The sequence below is a fragment of the Pseudomyrmex gracilis genome, unplaced genomic scaffold (genome assembly GCF_002006095.1).
Source record: "Pseudomyrmex gracilis isolate BER0280 unplaced genomic scaffold, ASM200609v1 scaffold_487, whole genome shotgun sequence".
Taxonomy (NCBI): domain Eukaryota; kingdom Metazoa; phylum Arthropoda; class Insecta; order Hymenoptera; family Formicidae; genus Pseudomyrmex; species Pseudomyrmex gracilis.
In genome coordinates, this window is record NW_018021071.1 from 52,546 (window position 1) to 74,356 (window position 21,811).

Here is a 21,811-nt window from a genome sequence, read left to right on the forward strand (position 1 = left end):
TGCGTCTCAATATAATGCTTGTCGGTCGCCGAAAACGTCTAACGGCTTTTGTGTGCCTCGAGCTCAGAGTGATCTCGCCGGAAGAGACAACGTAGCTTAGGAATTCAGTTTTCTTCCACAAAAACTGATTTTTCTCATAGTTTAATTCAAAACAATATTTTTTAAATTGAATCAATACTTCTTTCAAGATAGGTAAGTTCTGTTTAACCATATCCGAGGGTACTAAAACGTCGTCGATATAAACAATCATCTTCTCCCTAATGAACGGATCTAAAATTTGAATCAAACGTTTCTGGAACTCAGCGGACGCCTCTGAGAATTCAAAAAGCAACCGCTTGATTCATACTGTTCATCAGGTGTGGCGAACCCGAAAAACTTAGTCAAATCTTTATAGATCTTTATCTGGTGAAAGCTGTCTTTCAAATCAAGCAAAATGAAAACAGATTTACCCGATAGATGCGACAAACAGTCTTTAATTACGGGAAATGGATATTTTTGCTTAATAACCCGACTATTTAACGATCTCAAATATACGCATACCCTTAATTTACCGCTTCTCTTCCGAACAGGTATCATCCGAGCACAATATAAGACACTCGGCTGGATTATATCTCTCGCGAGAAGATCATCTAATGTTACGGATCTCCGCTTCCTCGGCGCGAGCAAAACGCCTTGACGCATACACATATATAGTGTTATTTATTAAACGGACGCTCACGGAATGATCATCCTCGACAGAAACAATTTTATTATTTTCAACTTTTAATATCAGATTTATCAGCTTCTTAAACAGTATCAACTTCAACCGAAATCGACTTCACAAACTTGTAATTTGTTTTCCAGATCATCTGTCTGACCTTCATTACTATCTAGTAGCAGAAGCGCAAACAAACCCGCGGTATCGAAATTTCTTCTGGCTGTGAACTATGTAATTTATAGATAGATACTTTTATTGATTCCCATCTGGGTTACAATCTTTTTACAATCCTTATTTACAGTTTTAGGTTTCTTACAACTATTTCTTACCATTATTTTACGAGACCTTACAATTATCTTGCTTACAACTAACTTAACCTATACCTTAATTTATCCTATCCTATACTACCTCTATACACACACACACTTCTATCCTAACTAAATCGCCCTACCATTGGACTTCCGCTTCCGACGCTTCTTTCCCGCCTCTTACAACTTTCTCTAATCCACGTACATTCCCACACTCATCCACTTCCATTCTCCCTTACCCTCTCTCTCTCCTCTCTTCCATACATCTCCATTCCACTTTTCCCACTCATACATCCTCATTCTCACTCCACATTCTCCCTTCCCTTCCTCATCTCCCTTCTCCCTACACTAATCCTCTCCACTCCTCCAGTTTCTTCAACCATTCTACCCCCTCTCCTTCTTCTCCTAGTATCACTTCCACCATATCATCCCAGCTTCTATCCACACCCCATTCCGTACATTCATTCCACATATGCTTCCAATTTTCCTCCTCCACTCCACACATCCGACACTTTCTCTCTTCCTCCTCCTTTCAATACTTTCCTCCTCTCATCTCCTTCCCTAACCTGTACCTCGCTATTCTCTGCCATCTCTCCTCCCCCCACTTCTTCTTCAAATATCCCGGAATTCCTTTCCCTTTTATTCTTAGGTACCATCTATTATATTTTAAATCTTTTATCCTTTCCCATCTCTCACTTCTCTGCATCTCCTTCTCTTTTTCCCTTAACTTCGCCATCCTCTCCTCCCCATAAATTCCTTCTTCATTATTCGGATCTAACTATCTCTCTTCTCCTAAGAAACTCCACTCTCCCCCTTTCCCACTCCGACAGCTCCTCACTCCTCTCTGTTCTATTTCTTATTTCTTCCCAACATCTTCTCACAATTAACCCTCCTTCACCTCTCCTAACCCTTTCTTCATATCTTATTGCCCTCATTCCTGCTCTCCCTCTTAATAACTCCCTTTGCAATTCCTCTCTTATCATGTAACCAGGGGTCTCCCATTCCACATTTAATAACCACCTTAAATATCTTTCTTGTAAGCTTTCTATCTTTCTCCACTCTTCCCACCCCCAAATCTCTACTCCATAACTCACCACCGACCATATCAACGTATCGAAAAGCCAAACTCTTCTTCCCCAATCCCTTCCAAACCTCCTCTTTCCGATTCCCCACACCTGTCCCATCACCGCTGCCCCTTTCTTCACTCTATCCTTAATCTGCTCATCCAGTCTTCCGTTCCTCTGGAATATAAATCCTAAATACTTAAACTTCTTTACTTCCTCTATTTTCTCCCCTCTCCAATACCACTCCGTTTTCTTATCTTTTCCTCCTCCTTTTCTAAATCTCAGTACTTTAGATTTCTCTGCATTCAACTCCAATCCCTTCTCTTTTATATACTTTTCAAACCTCTTCATTAAGTTTCTCATCCCTTCTTCCTCTTCCGCTAGTAGCACAATATCGTCCGCATACGCTAATGAGTAGATCTTTTCTCCCTTTATCTTCACCCCACCCCAACTCCCTTTTTTCATCTCCTCTTCCAGATCTGCCAGTAATAGATTAAATAGATCAGGGCTCAACGGACAACCCTGTCTCACTCCCCTACCTACCCAGAATTCCTTCCCCACCTTCTCTCCTTTTCTCACTCTAATTCTCGCTTCCTTATATAATTCCATACACTTTTCCACTAACTCCTTCCTTACCCCTCTCTCGTTCATTGCCCTCTTCAACACTTCCCTGTCCACCATATCAAACGCTGACCTCAAATCCACAAAGAAAGCCATCAGCTTCCCTCCTTTCTTACTTAAGTTCTTATTTACCAAGTAATTTAACACATAAATATTGTCTATTGCTCCCCTCCCTTTTCTAAAGCCCGCCTGATTATCCCCCACCAAACCTTTCTTTTCCACTTCCATCCTCAATCTTTCAGTCAGAACTCCCGCATACACCTTATACAAGGTCGATGTTAACGTCACTCCTCTGTACTCTTCCACTTTATTTCCTTCTCCTTTTTTTAACACTGGTACTATTATCCCTTCGTCCCAGTCTTTTATCCACCCTTTGCCTCTCCATATCCTCACACACATTTTATGCATCCATTCCTTCAGTCTTACCCCTCCATACTTCCACACCTCAGCAGGAATTCCATCTCCTCCCACCGCCTTTCCATTCTTCATATTCTTTATCACCTTCTCTATTTCCTTCCATCGTATCTCATTCTCGTCACCCCCCCCCTAATTCCCTTTTATCCCCCATCATTACCTTCCACTCTACTCCTCCAAATTGCTTCTTAAAATACTCTTCCCATTCTTTCAGTTCTATCTCCGCTCCCTTCCCCCTTCTTCCCCTTCTCTCTCTATTCACAATCTCCCACACTTGCCCTTCTGTCCTTGCTCTCTTTACCTTCTCTTCCCATCTCTCATTCTCTTCTTTCTTCTTCTTTTCACATAACTCTCTATACTCCTTTTTCTCTCTCTTAAAGCCTTCTTTCCCCTCTCCACTTATCCTCCACTTCCTTAATTCTCTCCTTACCCTTTTCTTCTTTTCCCTACATTCCTCATCCCACCATCCTTTACCATTTTTCTTTTCTTCTCCATCAATTCCTTTGAACACCCTACCTATCAGCTTTTTCATCTCCTCCCACTCTTCCTCTACTTTTTTCTCCCTTTCTTCCCTTTTTTCCATCTCTTCTTCCAATTGTTGACTTCCTTCTTCCGTCCATCTTATCCTTTTCATCTTTTTTCCTTCATTCTCATTCCTTGCCCTTTTCCTCTTACTTCCTTTTATTCTCACCCACACCACCGCCGGCTGATGGTCTGAGTCCACTTTGTCTTCTACTACCATCCTCTTCACTTCATCCTTTAACCATGCTTCTCCTATAACATAATCTATCACCGACTCTCCTCTCCCTCCAGTATATGTCCACTCTCCCTCTTCATCCCCTCTCGTATCTCCATTCTATATAGTCCATCCCACTTCCTCTATTTTATTCACCAATTTCCTCCCCTCTGCATTTAACTTCTTGTCTTTCGATTTTCTTCTCATACCTTCCCCTCTTTCTTCCTCCTTCACTATTTTACCTCCTTTTTCCCCCGTTCTGGCATTAAAGTCCCCACCTAATATTGTTCTTACATCCTTTCTTTTTTTTTCCAATATCCCTCTCAACTCATCCAATAATCTCTCCACTCCTTCATCGACATACACTCCTATCACCTTTCACCATCCATCCCCTATTTTAATATTTCTAACCATAATCCCCTCTCTTTCCTTCCAGTTTTCTTCCTCCTTCCACTCAACCTCCTTTTTCACCCCCATCATCATACCCCCTTTTGCTCTACCTTTTCTATTCCTCTTTCTTGCCCATTGTACCTTCTAAATAAATTCTTTCGGCAGTTTACTTCTCACCTTATCCCACCCCTTCTGATCCACCCACGTTTCTATTAAAATCATCACATCCCACTCTCTCAGCCCTTCCCAAAATTCCTTATCTTTATTACTCAAGCCTGCTACATTCCAAAATGCTATCTTCCTTATTTCATCTTTTCTTCCTCTATCTTCCTTCCCTCTCTCCCTCACAGCCTTCTCTCTTTTCCCCTTTTCCTTCCTCTCTATTTCATTATCTCCCCTCCTTTCTCCCGTCCCGTTCCCCCGAACGTCTCTCCGTTCCCCTTTGTCTTCCCATCTTTATACTTCTCCACATTTCTAACTCTCCTTTCTCCTCATTCCAACTCCACCAGTCACCTTCCATTATTTTATTTCCCTCTACCCATACATTCTTTCCTTTCTGTCTTTCTTCCCAATTTCCTTCTTATTTCCCTTTCTTTCCACGTCCAATCTTCATCAATCCATATCTTCATTCCTTTTAGGGCCTTCTTCTTTCTCCAAATTAACTTTTTGTCCTCCTCCCTTCCTAGTTTTACCCATATCATGTCCCCTCTCTCCCCTTTCCCTATACTCAGTCTCCTCATCTCCTCACAGCTTACCTCTACTCCAATTTTCTTTCATATTTCTTCTACTCCCCATCTCCAGTCACCCTTCTCCTTCTGCACTCCTTTGATCACTATATTTCTTCTTCTTCTCTCCTCCCTATCCTTCCACTCCCAATTCCTCTCAATCTGTTTCACTCTACATTCCAATTTCTCTTCTCTCTTTCCCTCTTCCACACTTCCCCCCACCTCCACACCTTCTATTATTTCTCTCTCCCTATCTTTTACTATCTCCTCCAGTATCCTTACTTTCTCCAATAATCCCTTCCTTTCTTCTCTTAACCTCTCTTCTCTTCTTTTCCATTCTTCCATTTCTCTTTCCATTTTCTCCAATCTCTCTGTATACTTCTCCAACCTTTTCTTCACTGCTTTTAATTCTTTCCACATATTCATATCTTCTCCATCCTCACCCTTACCTTCCTCCTCCTCCCTCTCTTCCCCACTATATATTATCTTTTCTTTTATTTCCTGCGGTGATCTCTGCACTTTCTTGCTACTCCTAAACACCCTCTCCTCCTCCTCTACCTCTCCTTTTTCTCCATCTTCCTCTTCCCCCTCTCTCTTTCTCTTTAACCACTTTTCTAATACCATACTTTCACTCACCGATCTTTCCCTTCTACTCTTCCATCTCTTTCCACATTTCTACCTTACTTTTCCTTTTATCCACTCCTTCCGCCATTCCACTTATCTCAATCTCAAAACTCCTTAGCGTTACCTTCCCTAAACCGAACACACCTCGCTACTCCCTCTGCAGTCACTACACCTTTTACTCTTTACGCTTTACACGCTCCTTACGCTCTCGTCAACACCTCTTCCTAAACCTAACCCCTCTCAACTCTCTTAATTCCCCTCTATACCTTTCACTCCACTCATACACCCTCCACCTCACTCTCATACACCCCGCTCCTCTCTGCTCTTCTAATCGACCACTCCACTCCACCTCTTCTCACTCTGACACCACCAAAATCACTTTCTAATTGCTACGCTTTCTCGCTCTGATCTATTGCTTACGCTATCGGAAACGGAAGTCCACTATGTAATTTATATATAACAGTTAATTTTTTCTTAAAAATGAATTCGCGGCCCAAAATGATGTCACCGACAAAAGCCTGATCTTTTATCACAAAAAGATCAATACGACATTTTTCTATTGGGAGTGCAAATTAGTTCGGTCCGTTTTTTTTGACTCTCGATATTTTATACTTTGACTTTTCATATTTATTGTTTTGACTCTTAGTTTAATCCTCACATTCGATCTTGACACATTATAACCGTTGTCTAACACAATTGTTATCATTTAAAATAGAAGTATATATAAAGGTGCGTTTTCCGTCTCTCTGCATATCAACAACTTTGTAATTATATTTAACACACATTGTAAAATAATTATTGTATTATATTTGCAGTCTTGCAACTGATGAAGACTGGATAAACAGTCGAAAACGTTTCGCTCTTCAACATTACATATTGTTTTATTGCACAACACCTTGCGTAATTAGTTCATACTCGCCGTCTTCTTACACATATCCGTTTTTTTTGTGTTCAAAAATGCATTTATTTCAAAACAAAATGAATGAACAGATTAATTAAAGTATTGTCCATCGCTAACTACTACTTTTTCCCATCTCTCACGCAATTTTCGAATTCCATCTCGAAAAAATGACTTTGGAGGCGATCCAAGTTCGGAACCAATTTTCGATTTCTGCGAAAGAAGTGAACCGGTAACCTGTCAAATCGTGCTGCATCCTTTGGAACAACCAGTAATCAAAAGGAGCAATGTCCGGAGAATACGGCGGGTGCGGTAAAACATCCCATTTGAGTGTTTCCAGATATTTTTTTACGATTTTTGCAACATGAGGCTAAGCGTTATCATGAAAAGAATAATTTTAACATGTCTTTGCTATTATTGCGGCCGTTTTCCTCGCAGTGCACGGCTCAAACAAATCAATTGTAGCCGATACAGATCGCTTGTAATGGAATTGCCAGGTTTCAGCAGCTCATAATACAAACAACATTCTTTTGGTTCCATCAGATCACAGAGCATGATCTTCGAACCATGAATGTTCGGCTTTGGTGTTAATGTTTAGGTCGATGGCAACGATTGACCGGGCTTAGCATAGTATTTTTTCTTCTTGGGGTTGTCATAAAATATCCACTTCTCATCTTCAGTCACAATCCGATGCAAAAAACTTTTTCTTTGCTGCCTTTGAATCAGCAACTCACAAGTGAAAAATCGCCTTTCAACGTCTCTCGGTTTCAGTTCATAAGATACCCAATTAACTTGTTTCTAAATCATTCCCATGGCTCTCAATTGTACAGAAAAAGCTTGTTGAGTTACTCCCAATGATTCTGCAAACTCCTCTTGCGTTTGACTCTGATCTTCTTTGAGTAATGCCTCCAAGTCTTTGTCTTCGAATTTTTTGGCTTTCCAGTGCGAGGCTTGTCTTCAACGCTGAAATCTTCATCCTTGAAACGTCGAAATCATTCCCGACATGATTTATCAGTTGGAGCAGTGTCACCATAAACTTCGACAAGCATTCGATGGGCTTCTGCTGCACTTTTCTTTCAATTAAAGCAGAAAAGTAAAATCTTCCGCATATGCTGCTTGGGTAACACAAAATTCAATATTTGAAACACAGTAAAAATCAAGATTTTGTATAAAACTTAAAGCGATATAAATTAAATTAGCAAATGTCTAACCTCTTTAAAACCACCAAAATCAGCTGTCACTATGAACCATTCACAACAGCTGGAGCCATCTTTTGGAAACGGAACGGATCGAACTAATTTGTACTTCCAATAGTTCTCAACAAGTGTAAAGATAAATCGATTAAGACCACTCCAATTATATCTAAAGGTGAGCGCTTCAAATTTACAAATTTTCCATTAGTGGGTAAACACCGATATCCAAAGGGCCTAATAAATTGTAAAAAGATAGTAAGTTTTACAAACAAGACTGAACTTTCTGTATCTACCATGGCGGTAGGCTCACACGACTGGTCTCCGATGCTGTCGACCTTGACTATGGACCCGGATAGCCCAAGCTTGTGGCCGTCTTTGTGTTTTTTCTTTCAAAGCTGAGCAGTCAAATTGGCGATGACCTGTAACCTTGCAGTAAAAACAAGTTAGGTCACCTCGGCAGTCTTTATGCGAGAGCTCTTTCTTACCGCAATTTCGACACGTACCATCACGCATTTTATTAACCGCGTGTGTGACCACTGGTTTTTTTATCCGGCTCGGCAACAGAGTGGCAAACTCTGACCGGCTAGCACCGAGAACACCGAGGTGATGGAGGCATGCACTCAAGCAAGAATTTATAGTGCGTGCCCCTTCAGTGTTCTCGGCGCTAGCCGGTTAAAGTTTGCCACTCTGCTCGGCAAAGCTTTCTGTCACGCACCGCATACGCTTCAGGAAAGCTTCAAGTGAATCGCCAGCTACTGACAAAGCAGTGGCCTTCAACAAGCCAGATGTAATTCCGCCAACCAACAAGTAAATCGTGTCCTTCACAGATAAGTCCACATTATTCATTAACGCTAGTTTAGCAATAGTGTACTGGTCAGAAGGTTCTTTAAATGTGGATTTCACTTCCGGGCTTCTATCTTTCACATTACCTTATAAAATGACATGCATTTTTCAAACATTTTTAATAAATCTCTTTTAAGGTTAACCCACGATTCTATCACAGGGCCTTCCTGCATGTCGTACCACTGTCGTGCAAACTTCATTAACCGTCTCGAGGCCGCCAGCAGCACTACACCATCTGGAGCTCCATGGATCTGCATCTCTGTCTACGCGCTTGACCCACGTACTAATGTTCTCGTTCTCGGCACCGCAATACTCCGGTATTTGAGTCGCGAGCCACTTTGCAGCACTACCATCTAATAAACTTTCAGCACTTCTCACAGCGGATTCGGTTACAGGCGACACTCTCTGAAGCGATGTCGCTCGCTCATCTCTCTGCTGAATCTCAACTCGCCTCACAAGGTCAGCTTCACCGGAATCGGTCGCCGGCACTACTGTTTCACAACCGGACAACCGTTGGATAACCTCCAGCATAAATTGCTGCTGCTGGATCTCTAATTGTTAGCAAATGATACTTTCCTGGAATCTTTGAAGGGTTTCTCTAAACGCATGAGGTCAACGGCTCAGCTGAAGCAGCCGCTCTAGCCTCAGAGTGAGGTTCTTTACTCGCGACTTCCGTCGGATCTATCTGGAAATTTCTGTGCCGCTCCAGGTACGTCATAATTGAGTCTATTAATTCTGACTGCTCCCCGGTTGACGGAAGTTTGTAACGACGAGCCTTTTTTTCAGCTGCTCTAAGGAAGCTTGTTCCAAAGCCAGTCTGTCTATTGCAACACGCGTACGAGACATCACCACACTGTTTACCAGCTTATTGAACACTACTCAATCAATCACGTGCAACACAAAAATCAAAATCTCTTTTCTTTTTTCAGATTCCACACGACAGCTCCGAATTACAAATGACGTGCTCCGTTCACAAACAACGAGCCCTGACTGCAGGATCCATGGTGTAATAATATAAGGTGTAACATTCCGTGGATGCGCAGTAGCCAACCAATCAGATTTGGGTCAAAATGCTTGGAATATGGCGTCCAATATATATAGTGTCCATGTGACATATTCTGTCACTTGCTGTAAGTAGTGTGAAAAAACATGCCTGCGTGCTTTGTAAAAAATTGCAAGAGTCGCAGTGATAAACAAAGATTATTCTGCTTTCCAAAAGAAGCAGATTTGCGGCGAAAATGGAAGCGTGCCAAATTCGCAGATGTATTTTGACACAAATTTGATTGGCTCCCTCAGTAAGCCGCCATTATGCGCAATGTTACACCTTATATTATTACACCATGGCAGGAACAAGCTCAAATCCCACTTCTGAATAAATACGTGCTAAGTAAGATAACTGTTATTTACAAAATGATACAACGCCCAAATCAGTGATGCCAGATTCTGAACACTTGATAGCATGCGGTAGCAGCGGTAGCATGGAGGGGATGCGCACACAACCTCATATCGTGTACGTGTGCGCTCGAGACATCGGGCACGGTCGGGCAGTAGAAAGAAACAGAGAAATGACTATCTGTCTCGCTCTCGCTCGGGCGAATTGGCGATACGACGTTNAACTCTCAATAACGTCGTAAGCGGCGTAAGAAATGTCCGAATTCCCCGGCTCGCTTTCTGACTTTTCTTTATTAATTGAAAATTTTATTTATATGTATGTGTATATAAAATTTATATGTACAAAAAACTGTGTACAAATAAAATAATAAACTTACCACTCTTGACCAATATTGTATTATTGTATTACATATAAATAAAATTTTCAATTAATAAAGAAAAGTCAGAAAGCAAGCCGGGGAATTCGGACATTTCTTACGCCGCTTATGACGTTATTGAGAGTTGAACGTCGTATCGCCAACTCGCCCGAGCGAGAGCGAGACAGAAAATCATTTCTCTGTCTTTTTCTATTGCTCGGGCGCGCCCGAAGCTCGAGCGCACATGTACACGATCTGAGGTTGTGTGCGCACCTCTTCATGCTACCGCTGCTCTACCGCATGCTATCAGGTGTTCAGAATCTGACATTACTATCCCGAATATCAGCGAGACGACTCAACAAGTTCAAGTTGTTGTTCGGTACAACAACCGACACTGTGTTTGATTTCAATAAATACTAATAAATAACCGAGATACAATATATATTTTTCGACCTTGCCTCACCCTGACTACCAAAACGACTTCCAATCCGACAATGTCGTTTAACAAAGAAAAAGAAAGTCTAAATAAATTATACATGAATCTTACCGCTTGTGACTCTTATATTCAACAATTATTGTAGTTTACGCAGAGGTCTAATTATAATATAGGAAAACGTCCGACGGAACTGACTTTACAATACGACGACGACACGACACGGCACGACAACAACACGACAATGAGATCAACGACAACGAGCGCCACTTCGTTGCGCGTGAACTTGGCGCGAGGCATTACCGTGCCTCTTAACGCTGCATCACTTACGAGCAGTTACTTATTTACAAAAGTGTGGCACACACGTTCCCTCAATCTATTCAATTCCTAGACGTGGCAGAAACTTGAATAAATATTCGTAACTATACGATCGAACGCGACAATCTTCATATAAATTGATGTTCGTTAAATATGCACAAGATAACTGTGTGTATATGTTTGTACTTAAGAGGGTATTGGATACCAACCATAGAGACCTGTAAACCGACATTTAGTAAGATTGTTCTAGTTTCGTATTTACTGCATGAAATCGAAAATGCTTCTACAGAAATAAGTAAATTGTGCTAAGATTTTGTGCTAGGTTCTTTTGATTGTTGAAAATGAATATAAATTTTTATTTATACACAGTTTCTTTCTATAACTTCACATATATTTTATGTGTGTAGAATTATTTCTTATGTACATATTTATACTTTCATAATGCAATAAGTACAACAAAAAAGAATCTAATAAGGCAGATTTGACTGAAATGTGTAGTTAACAGAGACAAAGCGATCCTCTTGTGATGACATACATTATATATACCCAGCAAACAATTTGGTTGTGAGATGTCGCAGTTTTGTCGCCAACCGCCGGCGAAATTAGTAGACCAAATCCATATCCATCTGTGTCCTCATTAGGATATGGTTTGGCGACCATATCTGTCAAACATGTAAGATGTCAAAATGAGACCAAAATCATAACAAGTCTGCCACTAGCAAAGCAAAGCCAAAGTGACGCACCAAATCCAGAACAGATTTGGTGATCGTTTGTTGGCGCCAAAATCACGCCAAATACACATCATATTTGTTACCAGCACTGTTAAAACAGTAGCAAGTACAGACCAAATTTGTCGTCAAAAACGTCGACACATTGCTACCAAACGCAGATCAAATCTGTCCCCTAGAATCCAAGTGGAATTACTAAAAAAAAAAAAAGAAAATCAGTAGTATATCGCCTTATCGGAAAGGAATTAATTCGAGATTTCACTCGAATTAATTTCTAGAAGCCTGATTCAACTCGTTGATCAACCGATGAACTCCATTGAAAAAGATCGAATCTGAAAAAACCCTAAAATGTGATAGCGGGATTTGAACTCGAGACATCCATATTCGCATCCCCTGCACTCAGTCCGCGAGTGCCACTTGTGTTCCTTACTAACACATAATTATTTTTATCTATTTATTCTCAAGCTATCCTAAATTTCAGTTATTATTTATTTAAATTATTATTTTACTTAAAATGTTGCAATGCAATGTACCTGCAACAATAAATAAAAATACTTTTCTTATTATTCTTAAATATAATTTAAAGTACATTTTTATATACAACGCGAATAAATGTTTTGTTAATATATGCTGATACTTGAATAAACAAAGTGTTTTTTAATGGATTTTTGGTCACTGAAAACGAATCCGGCGGCGAAATCGACCTACCACGTCAAATTTCTGAGAAAATTAAAGTTAAATGTATNAAAACGAATCCGGCGGCGAAATCGACCTACCACGTCAAATTTCTGAGAAAATTAAAGTTAAATGTATAACATACTGTCTATTAGCTTGAGAAAGAGCATATCAGTGTATCTCATTCACACTAGTGGACATTGTGTTACACAGTGTCGACCGTACGTAGCTGGAAAGCACCTATTGTTTCATATTACTCAACAAATACGAGAAAAATACATTAAATTTATGATTCCTTCATTGTCGAATGCGTATAAACAGAAGTATTAAAATCTTACAGTTGAACTTTATCGGTTCCAGCATAAGTTAACAGTTATTGCCCGCATAAACAAGGTCTAACTGTAAAAGACTGTTCAATGTTTGTTAACAATCTGTTATTAACACAGGCAACAGATATGATCGCAGATAATCGCCATTTTGTTGTCTAGATGTCAAACAGACAGTTTAGTAGTCTTGCGCAGAGATGCCAGATTCTGAACACTTGGTAGCATGCGGTAGCATGGAGGGGATGCGCACACAACCTCAGATCGTGTACGTGTGCGATCGCGCCCGAAGTCTCGAGCGCACACGTACACGATCTCAGGTTGTGTGCGCATCCTTTCCATGCTACCGCTGCTACCGCATGCTACCAAGTGTTCAGAATCTGGCATCTCTGGTCTTGCGTGCAAACAGTCCGCACATATGCACGAACAGATCTGCTTGGCGTTTGGTGGCAATCTGTCGTCAATGCGTTCAACAAATCGACCTGACTGCGGTCAACGTTTTGTCATAAACAGATGCTCATACGGTTTTGCGGACTGTTTGGTCACAGTTTTGCTAAAGCAGATCTGCTTGCTATCGACCATCTATTTGTTATCAATTTCACTAACATATATGGAATCATTTTGGCCGCAATAGTCTCATGTATGTGCGAACAGAGTTGTTGCGTTTTTTGTCTCTATGTGCTAACAGTTTTGGCAGCACCAAAGCATGTTTCCGTACTGTAGCGTTTCTGCACACAGTTTCTGTTGCCAAAGTCTGCACAGTCAGAAATTGTTTGCTGGGTAATAGGTATAGGTTATCATATGCTATCATTGTGAATAAAAAAAAGATTTTGAAAGCATTATGTAGTGTTTTATATTTATTTGCTTCTGTAGAAAGACTTTTCATGCAGTAAAAAAATTAGAAATTGAAGAAATTTAGGTTTCTAAAACTTTGATTTACAGGTTTCTATAGTTGGTATCCAGTACTCTCTTAACTCTAGTCATGATCCGCGAGAAGTAAGAAAGTTGGCGGTAAGAAAATCTATTGTTAAAAAACATGTTGCCAATTTAAGAAAGACAAACTTAAGTCTGTAATAAGTCTGTAGTTATATTTATAGTAAAAAGAATATAATATTTTTGTGTATGTAAAAAACTATTGTTTTAGATACTGTTTTACATTGTTATTTGTTTACTTGTTATACATTTGTTATTTGTTTATTTATTATAATTAAAAAATAAATTATTAGCAATAAAATGTAACAACGTTATTATTCAATCAATTGCTCGTGAAATAGTCAAAAATATTTAAACTAAAGGCCGATACGAGCATTAAAATACAGGATGGTCGTGTATAATAAGTTGTCTTTATTCAATAAATATAGACGTTTCGGTCACACAATTTTTGACCTTCTTCAGTATGAAAATTAAGTCTAACAAGAGAAAATTGTGTGACCGAAACGTCTATATTTATTGAATAAAGACAACTTATTATACACGACCATCCTGTATTTTAATGCTCGTATCGGCCTTTAGTTTAAATATTTTTAACGTTATTATTATAGAATTTTGTTAGATCTGTGGCATATAGTTCAATATAGCCACTGTTAAGAAGATGCTGAACTGTCCTGTTTTACCCTCATGTCATATTTAAAAGGTTTTGTGAAAACTATGAATCGGAACAAAAATTGCTTCTCCAGAAAAAAAAGAGAATATAGTAAAGAATGGGATAAAGCATAAGAATTTAAGAAAAACAAAAAAAAGTTTATAGACTGTTATTACAGAAACTACAGTTTTATTTTATATGCAAAATTGGCCTTATAAAAATATCTTTAACCCAAACTAGAAACATAAACGAATATTTTGAGTGCTTCAAAAAAGATTTTGAAGCCTTGTGAGACAAGAAAAATTCCAAATACGATTAGTACAAGTTTAGCAGAAGCGTCAGAGAGAAACATATGTTTATCCTTGTCTCTCTCATGTCATCTATCCTTGTTTTGGTTTGACTCGGTCTCGAGAGATGGCGTCACTTACTCGATAACATAGCGGTTGAGTAGCATCTGAGCGAACTTTTGCCAGCAGTTCAGCATCCTCTTAATAGCTGATTGAGTCAAATAAGTAGTGATTTCATTGTAAAAACTTTCGCATAAAATGACATGTGTAGCTGCATAGACATAGCATAAGGTTTGGATGCAATGAGCATCCAATACAGTCGCCATAGTCATTTACAGACCATAACAAAATTATGCTAGATGATCATTGGTCTAAATGATCTATGCTATTTTGTGTGTGATGATCCTAAATGTTTTGTTTAAAATTAAGCGACGTAGCCGTGTTTTACTCATTTATTTCAGTAGTCTTGTACTAGCAACCAGTTATCACTTTTTGTTTTTTTTTTTTTTGATTATTCAAAAAACGCAGTAGATGGTTTTCATCCTTTGATGCATATATTCTTGATGTATAAAGATTTTTTAAGTTACAATAGTAAATTTTTTATTCATGTGATATTTAAAAAAGTACTATTTTATTGTATAATCGTTATATATATTGTTTCTTTTACAAAAACACATGTATAAAAATCAGAGTTTTAATATTTATCTTAGAAATGGTGCAATCATATAATAAGTACACGAGAAAATGGTTTTTCCTTTATTCGAAGAAAATTGAAATAAATTGCAGCTTTCTGCATTCTTCATATCTATTATTTATGATCGTGTTCAGAATTCAAAATTTCAAAAATATATAACACAAAAGGATAATCCAGAAACTAAATCACGCTCATTAGGATGATAGATAGAATCTTCGTACATGTATGATAGTTCAAAGCTTCTTCGTCAAAAAGAGCCAAACGCTGTGCAAAAGCAGGTAAGCTCGAAGAAAAGACGTATTGATAAGATTTGAATAGAAAGCGGAAGAAGGACTGACCTAGATTTGTCTTCTATAAAGACTTCGACCTTCTTCCAACCTCTCTTTTGTCACGAATGAAGAAGCGGGCTCATAAGTTCAAAACAAAAGCCGTTTTCCTCTTCTTTTGTGTCACGAAGTAGTCATGATAACACTTTTATAGTAATACTTCTTTTCGGTGATTGGTTATATAAATTCATTGATTTTTTATTGTGCACAAAAGCACCTATTTTTTTTAATATTTAATGAGTTCCTGATATCAAACATTCGGTAGCTACAATCTTTCAAGGCTACTACTAAGATATATCGAAAGTTTGCCAAGTTCATTATATCCCGAACTTCGCGGCGTATTGCGCTTTGACTACTCGGTATGTATACTTTTCAACGGTAATCGATAGTTTGTAAGTATTCAAAGCTTCTGCCTCAATATACGCGCGCACTGCAATTTGGATCAGACTAGTAAGATACATATTCTGAGAACTCATATGTTAAAAGGGTACATATTTTGAGAACTCATGTATTAAAAGTAATTTTTATAAAAAAACCCACAAGAGAGACGCTATATTTGTACATTATAAAAAATTTGCGATTCTTATTTCTCTCATATTGTATATTTAAAAAAATCGCTGTATAAAAAAATAATTACTACAAAAAAGAATTCGAGCGACGTACGTGACAATGAAAAAGTTAACCGATCGGATTTGCAAAGCAGGTCATTCGTGACACAAAAAGAGTGACGAAAGGAGAAAGACTCGCATTAGCCAATCGCTTTATAGTTCACAGGCATGATGGAAACAACTTTGACCTGAATCGGCGACATTTGTTGTGTATAACTACTAGTCGCCACTACATGTCACCTTTTCTCGCTGCTACGTCCTTCCTTCTCCGCTCTTTCCCTCGTCCGTAGTAAAAGCATAATATTAGCTTACATTGTCTCCAAACTCTGTGTCGTACATTACATACATGTGCATTAACGCGTCATGTAACCGCGAGACAGAACCGTGTGCATTATGCGCGAATTCTCTTTTCTATCGCCGTCAATAAATCAGCGCGTGAATTGGCGTGGCACGCTGTGTCGGCCGAACTAATTTTTCCGGTATACGGCAAAACATATGTATCAGATCCCGCATAAATAAATCGATTATGTCATGCCCGCAAGTCGGTCATGCTTTTAAAGCAGTCAAGGTAATGTATGTCGCTGAGCTGTCCCTTTTTGTTCAACCGATGCGCTTTTCCTAAGGCTCTCTAGCGCACATCTACTATTCACTTAATCATACACATCGCAAATTATACAGCCGCTGACCTACATATTGCCAGATATAACATACCAATTCTGTTTCAATGGTCTCACGTGAAAATACAAATTGAAGTTTGTTTAATATTTCAAGACTAGAGTTATATTTATTTTTTAATGTTAAAACGTGTAAATAGTTTGTTATAATAGCAAAAAGACAGAAATATTTGTGTAACTATGAGAACAGAGAGACAAATATTTATCACTTCTATACTAAAACATAAATGTTTAATAATCTATAAACGCGTTGCCTTAAAAATATTTATTTCTAAAGTGTCCAATAATTTTTTTTTAGAAACGTAAATGTAAATTTTTATTTTATGTACATATAATAGATATATAAACAAAAGTTTATATATCTTATAATTTATATGTACAAATATATATTTATATTACATTTTTTTAAATTAAAATTCAGGTTTGAATCTCGAGTTATATCCTTTAAAGGATTATTCAGTAAAATATTCAAAATCATTAATACGTGGTATTCCTACTTTCTTATTAAATTAGAAGACAATGTTTCATACATATTGGAACAAAACTGAGAAATTATTTGCAACAAAAGAAACTTAGAGTCGTGGGAATCGTGCAAATTTCACGTTTTGTCAATATATTGAAATTCATTGTTTGCTTCCACGAAGTGGCTTATGCAAGATCGACACAAAGATTGATACTCGCGGGCGCCAAATATCGATTTTAGATTTCATGTCGCGTAACGTAGCGTTTCAAATGTCGCGTGCTTTACTTTTTCAGAGGACCATCCAGAAAACCACCAATGGTGAACTCTGCATGAATTATCGACCTAGAAAGCACGATATTGCGTGTATACGTATAAATGAGACATTTGAAGCATTGCGGCAGATCATAATTACTAATGTTCTCTCGCACAGCCGTAACCTTCGCTATATAACTTCAATATCATCACATATCATGAAAATTTTGTTTTGTGAAATTATTGTTGCGGTATTTCGAGTATTTCAAAAAATCTGTAAATTAATATTGTACATAATTGTTATGGCTTTATTAAATTTTTATGATTAACCTAGTCACTAATTATTAATTTTTACTGTATAGGGTAGATGTCCCAATTACTGCCACTGTCCCAATAACTGTCACTTTTATTTGTTTTACTTAATAAAAATGTAGCATATACAATACCAAGTAAAATCTTGTATATTTATACATTGTTACAAAATACAAAATATTATATAAAACTTTGTACGTTGTAAAACTTTATACACGTTGTAAAACATAAAATATAAAATATTCTAAAACAATAGAAAGTTTAAAATATTGTGTGACCAGTGTACTTTTATAAAGTACCCATCGATATAAGAAATGACCTTTCCTTGCGTGAAAAATCTTATGTCAAATCATACATATAGATTTCGCTTTGTGTAAAAAATCAAATACTAGTACTTATATAATACAGTAAATGTGTACTATATGTATAAGTGTTTTATCATGTAGTTTTGTCAATTTATTATATACTTTTTCGGTATAAACTTAAACTTTCTATAAATTTATGTTTTTTAATATAAGACACGCAGCCGCTCTTAATATGAGATACTTTATAAAAAAAAGGCGCCAAGTACACGCCAAACAAACAAAACAAAAACAAACAACATAAAACAAAAATAATTTTACTATATACATATATTCTTTCTCTACAAGATCTGTTTTACAAAAGAGAGAGAAGTGATATCAAAAAGTAGCATCAAGTAAAATTTTGAACGTTCAGAAGACCCAACATAACTTTTTTTTCCGTAAACAAACAAAAAATGTTTTAACATAAGAACTATTTACTGCAAAAAAACTTAGCACGGCTGCATAAAAAACAGACAGACGTGTCCTGTGTGTGCGCGCGCGAGCTATTTAGTTATACAATTTATTTCGGAAATCTCACTCTCTCTCACTTTTTCTCACTTTCTTTCTCACTTTCTCTTACTCTATCGTATTCTCTTTTACTCTCTCTTACTCTCTCTCTCTCTCTCTTTCTCTTGCTCTCTCTCACTCTCTCTCATTCTCTTTCACACTCTGTCTCACTCTCTCTCACTCTCTTTCTCTTTCTCTCATTCTCCCTCACACTCTGTCTCAAGAAGTCAGAATGATGATTAAAGAAGTAGTTCGAGAAGAATTGGGAAACGTTAAACAAAAACTGGAAAACCTAAGAAGAATGATACAGGAAGTAGCTACAGTGAAGCAGTTAAAGAAATAAAGAGAGAAAATATTATAATTGTCAAGAATGCTGAAATGGAACAGAAGGTAAAATTAAAAAGCTAATAAAAGAAAAAGAGTGGATATTAAGAACATGGCGATAAGAATAATAAAATTAAGAAAACAAAGCAAGGGAACTGTAATAATGGGATGTGAAACTGAAGAGGAAGTAAAAAAATTGAAGGGGACAGTTCAAGCTAAACTAGGAGAGAATTATAAAATAGTGGAATCACCACAATCAAAGCCAAAATTAAAAATTTTATTAATGTAGGGGTAGAAGAGATAAATTTAAATGAACTTATATCTATGATAAAAGGCAAAACAAAATGGATGCAATAAATATGTGGATAATGAAGAAAATAATTAAAGAAAAGAAATTTTATATTATAACAACTGGTCTAAAAGACGATAAAGTGAAGAAGGATCAATAATAGTAGAAACAGATGATGAAACACACGAGTTGATTCTGAAGAAAAGTAAACTAAATATAGGATGGAAGAAATATCCTGTATTTAATCATGTTAGTATTAAAAGATGTTTTAAATGCTGGGGTTATTATCACATAGCTAAAAACTGTGTGAGAGACGAGACATGTCACAAATGTGCAGGAAATCACAACTCGATTGACTGCTCGGCGACAAAGAAAAAATATGTAAATTGTTATGTTCAAAATTCAAATGTACAACCTGAAAATAAATGACAAACACGACGCTTTCAGTCTGGAGTGTCCAACTTTTAAGAGGGCATTACAAGAAGAGAAGAAGAGAGCCGGCTGGGAGGACACTAAATAGCAACTACAGGAAGATGTGGAGCTAATGCTATATACAAATGCGCAAAGTTTAACGGCGCATAAAGATGAGATGTAGCATCAGATTTTGAAAAAAACCCACACAGACATCCATCCATCCAGAGATCCATTAGACATCTATTAGATGTTGCATGGAGCTGTCGACGTCTAATAGACGTCTAATGGAGTTTTTGTTCTGTGTAGGAATAAATCCTGCATTTTTAGCACTGTCGGAAACCAGGTTGACTGAAGAAAGTAAAGATAGTAAAGTGAGCGTTCCGGGTTATAGTATGGTTAGGTGTAATACGAAGAACAGAAATACAGGAGGAGTTGTTTTATATGTAAAGGACGATATTAAATATGATATAGTATTAGCAAAAAAGTTAAAACTAAATTGTTGGTGTGTAGCGGTAGAAGTAAAAGAAAAATTGTATAAAAGAGTGAGAGATTATGGTAGTATATCACTCACCAAGCGCGCCGCATGGTAACTGTATGAGATTTCTGGAAAATATAGTAGAGGAGTTGACAGTAAAAGAAGAATGTATAGTAATTGGTGACTTTAATATAGATCTCATGATAAATACATTTTATGCGAAGAAGCTGCAAACGACAATGCTGAGCTTAGGTATGAAACAGTGCGTTAATAAACCGACGAGAATCACGAAAAACTGTCAGACAATCATTGATTTAGTCTTCGCTAATAATGATAGTTTAGAAGTACAAGTAATTTACGAACTTACAATTACGGATCATGCATGGCTAAAAGTTGAATTTGGTGTTAGGAGAATCGAAAATAAGTATAGGGAATTTAGCGCTAGGAGCTATAAGAAATTTGATGTAAATGAATTTTGCAGATTAGTAGAAAATAAATTGCATACAAGACAAGATACAGATGTCAGTATAAGAGCGACAAAACTTGTTGACTTGTATAATAGAAGCGTTAGATATAGTGCCAATAAGAAAATCTAGAATTCTGAAGATGTGGGAAGGGAAAAATGATTCTCAGATAAAATAAGAGAAGCAGCTGATCGAAGGGATAAAGCATACAAAAAAGCGGTATATGAAAATACTAAGCAAAATTGGTTACAGTTTAAAACTGAAAGGAATGCAATTATAAAATTAATTAGAAATAAAGAAAGAGTATTATATATATATATATAAAATATGATAGATCTCAACAACAAAAATCCTACGGCTATGTGGAAAACCTTGAAAGAAATAATTAAAGGTGAGCCAGTAGGGTCAAAGATAATAGAAAATATAGATTTCGAAATCTTAGATAATACTGGTGAGTTCGATATAGCTGATAAATTTAATTTATACAACATAAAAAGTATTAATAATATAGTACAATCTATAAATGTAGATACGTCCAGCAAATAAAAAAATTATTTATGTTATTGAGAACAAAGGAATTATGGAAAATTTTGAGATGATTGGACTAGATCAGTTAGACAAAGTTGTTATGGGATTAGTAAACAAGAAAGGTACAAATGAGGGGATAACTAGTGATGTATTAAAAGCAGTTTTTTGTGTAATAAAAAAGGAGTTTGCAAATAATAAATAGGTCTATTTGCATATAATAAATAGTTCTTTGAGAGTTGGTTGCTATCCGAAAAGATGGAAAACTTCGACGATAGTGCCGATATCAAAAATAGATAAAGAGAAAAAACCCAAGCAACCAGCTGACGTTTAATGACGTAAATATACGTGATTTTTGTCACTAATTGGTGATTATGACCTAAATCTGACGTCATTTGGAACGTCATAACAATGACGTCAGTATATACGTCACACATATACGTCATATATGATGTAACTATTGGTCTTTGGAGTAACGTCAGTTGAAATAAGTGAGTAAGACGTCATAATGACGTTATTTAAATAACACGGTA